Source organism: Galeopterus variegatus, unplaced genomic scaffold, assembly GCF_000696425.1.
Source record: "Galeopterus variegatus unplaced genomic scaffold, G_variegatus-3.0.2 Scaffold3375, whole genome shotgun sequence".
Lineage (NCBI taxonomy): Eukaryota > Metazoa > Chordata > Mammalia > Dermoptera > Cynocephalidae > Galeopterus > Galeopterus variegatus.
The window spans coordinates 86,094-89,907 of record NW_007729486.1 but is presented as its reverse complement, the minus strand read 5'-3'; positions in this window follow the sequence as shown (position 1 = coordinate 89,907).

Sequence of the window (3,814 nt, the reverse complement as noted above, 5' to 3'; positions counted from 1 at the left end):
GAAGCCTGATTACCCCTGCCAACCTAATGAAGAAATTGACGCAAAAATATAATAAAATCAAGAGTTTGTCCAGTCCAAGGTTTAGGACTGCAGCTCAGGAAAACACAAACTCCAGTTGCCTTGAATATGTGCTCCACCTGGCAGTAGTTGTAAGCAGATATTTAAAGGAAGAAAGGGGGCTGTTAAGGGGTGGTTCTGAAGCTGCTTGCCAAGAATCTACACTGGTTTACTAAAATAACACGAGCTGCTTATTGGCTGTACATTGCTCTTTGCATCATAAATTCCAGGGACCTAGCAAGAAAGAAAGGGTGAGGGCTGCATTGTACAATTTGTGATAACATTTGGGGTAGCAACTAGTCTAGAAACACTTGCCGAAAGTTCAATTTAGCGATTATCCTGATCATGGGCAAGGGGGTGAGACTGAAGGCTCATGCTCCTGTCTCTCTGAGCCTCACATGGCTCTGATTGTTCTGGGCCTCTTTCTCATTCCTGAGGACACAACCTCCTCAGCTGCTTTCTTTTGTGACAGCTGCAGACACTCCTTGAACCTGTTTATACGGGGTTGGGAGGTGCTGTTGTCCCTGTGGTAGGTGGTGTTGGTGTCTTGCTTAGATCCCCTTATTTACATTGGAGCAACACTTTCCTAAATGCTGTAAATGTGGCCACCAGCTGTTCACAGCTGCCTGTTTCTCTGAAGAACTGCCCTTAACCAAACAGCGCCACCTTGCGCCAGTGGCCACAGTGGACTGGCACTGGGCCACAAAAGGCTGGCCCCTGCCTCAAGTGCCAACTGTGCCAATTTGTGCTCCAGAGCTGCCTTGGGTCAGCAGAAGCCAGTCTCCAGGCAAGACCACATCCTTGCTTAGCTTCCGATGCTGACAGCTCTTTCTCAGTAAATCACTTTCACAAGAATCCTGGTCTCGGGCTCTGCTTCTAGGGAACCTGACCTGAGACAGCATCCTCCCTGCTGCTTGGGGACACAGTTTAACACACTTAGATATTACAGTCCCTCAGATTCTGAAATTCAAGCCCACAGCTCCTGGGCTCTTCGTTCCTCTACCTACCTCTTAGCCTCCTGTGCAGCAGAACTGTCAGTGCTTTGACCCTTCTACTCTCTCTTGTGAGACCCGTTTTGTCCCTCCCCCTCCCCCCCCATCTCCCTTCCCTTCTTCCTTCCTTATTTAATGAGAGCTTTAAGGCCCATCCCTTCAACCTTCATTGAATGCTCTTAAGTCTCTTACTTGTTGTAATTTTTCTGCATCTTCCTAAGATATCCCCGATTCTGCACTGATTGACATAATTGTCTCTGATCCTCACAAGGACCTCCAGGGAAATTCGCACTACCGTGCAGACTGCTGCCTGACTCTTACTTGTTGTAATTTTTCTGCATTTTCCTAAGATATCCCCGATTCTGCACTGATTGACATAACTGTCTCTGATCCTCACAAGGACCTCCAGGGAAATTCGCACTACCGTGCAGACTGCTGCCTGAGAACGTTCCTGGTCTCCAACCTGATGCTGCCAAGCAATCCTTCTGTTTTTCTTGAGTCAACTCTCTTACCCATAGTAGCTATTTTAAACCTTCTTGACAATTCTCAAAGTTCTCACCCACCACTTCCCACTCTCCCCGCAGATAACCTTCTCCTCTATTTCACAGAGAAAATAGGTGCCACCAGATACCATCTTTCTCTGCTTCCTGCCTTCACACCTACCATCCATTCCCATCCGCTTAAAACTCACTCTGCTAGAGCCAAAAAGCAAGCCTTGTTCTTCCTGTGCTGTGGGTCTAAAACCTCCATCTGAGATCTGACTCCCTGACCCCTGCGCTGTCTCCAAGCCTGGCCCGTTGATTGTGCTCTTCAGCTTGCTTTTGAATTCTTCCTCTCCCTGATCTTTCTCTTTAGCTCAAGTTACTTCTGTCTTTTGTTCACCTCTGAACACAGCCCCATCTCTCTTTTCACTTTCACAACAAACCTGATGGAAACCTGGCCAGTGCCTTCTGGATTTCACCCCAAGCGTCATCTGCAACTGTGCTTGCTAAGGTCCCAGATCATCTCAGAGAAGCTAAATCCTGCAGCCACTTCTCAGGACTTCTGCCACCGGCCGCCCTGTGGCTTTTATCACCGCACACACTCCCTTCCTCCTTGATATTCCATCTTCCCTTCTGTCACTCTCCAGGTTGGTCTCAAGCCACTTGGACCATTTCTTCTCGAGTTTTTAGATGAGCTCCTCATTTCCTGCCCCTAAAGTTCCGTGTCTCTTTTGCCCCAGTCCTCTTCTCTTTGTCCCAACATGTATTCCCTGGGGCATTTTCTCCACCCCCTTACAGATCTCTGGTTTTCCAGCATTAATGGCTCAGAGGCTTTAGATTCATACATCTAACCACTACCAGAGATTTCTACTCAGAAATCTCAGAGACCCTTTAACCTCAGCATACTAAAAATGGAACTCGTCACAGTTTACCCAGGACAGTTCTCCGCTTCCGTGCTCTTGACCCTGGTTGGTATAAAGGGTCGAATGTGTCTCCACTAAATTATGTTCATGTGAACCTATGAATGTGATCTCATTTGGAAAAAAGGGCAGTTGCAATCATAATTACATAATTATGTCAAGATGAGAGGGTCCTGGATTAGGGCAAGCCCTAAATCCAGTGACAAGTGTCCTTAGAACAGAAGGGGAGAAGGCCATGTGAAGATGAAGGCAGAGACCAAATGATGCATCTACAAGCTGAGGAAACCATGGTTGCTCTGAGCACCCAAAGCCAGGAGACAGCTCTGGAATGATTCTTCTTCAGAGGCTCCAGAAGGAACCATATTTAAGACCTGGTATGTAAGACCACCTCTAGTTGGCAGATGGGGAAAGAAAGGGGATGGAGGATTGCTTGAGAGGATTTTATGGCCTGGGATTTAACATGTGCACATTGCCCCCAGCCTTATTATGAAGACTAGAAATCAGTCTTGTGGCCCCACCACAATGTAATGGGGGCTGGAAAGTCCTTCTTGGCTTCCACTTCTCAGCAGCATGCATTTTGGGGGGCAGTCAACCATCTCTGCCACACACCCATTGTCTTATTTAACCCTTACTCCAACCCTATGAAGGGGGTAGTATTGGCCCCATTTTATGAAGAAGGAAACAGTCACAGAGATGCGAAGAAACTTGTTCAAAATCTCTGGGTTGTACATGGTGGAGCCTGCACTAAGACCCAGGTGGGCATGACCCAGCCCACTGTGTTTTCTCCATGCCTTAGTGTCTCCACTGGGACCTGGTGTACCAAGGTTGCATGGCATTTCTTCCTGCACTGGTGTTTTGGAAACTGTCCCCTGGACCACTTGTCCTGGATGTTTTAGTCTCTAGCCACCTTTCCCCACGGTGAGTATCGAAGGGTTCTGGCTCCTTTTGGAACTTACTCCAGGATTCTGGAATTCAGCCATGTGACCATTGGCTAAATCACTCCTGGTATAAACTCAGGACTTTCCTGCCCCTCAGTCTTCCTGAATGGGAACGGGAAGATAGTTGGGATAGGGCCTCGGAAGTGCAGTGGTGTACTGAGTCAGTACCTAACCGGGAACTGTGGCTGCCCATCTTTAGGAATTTCTAGCTGGAATTAAGCCTTAGCTCAGTTCCTCACTAAATTTTCTCCTGCACGTGGCAGAACATGCATGGGATTCAGGTCTTCTACTTGGTTCTGGGGGAACTGTGGCTGCCCATCTTTAGGAATTTCTAGCTGGAATTAAGCCTTAGCTCAGTTCCTCGCTAAATTTTCTCCTGCACGTGGCAGAACATGCATGGGATTCAGGTCTTCTACTTGGTTCTG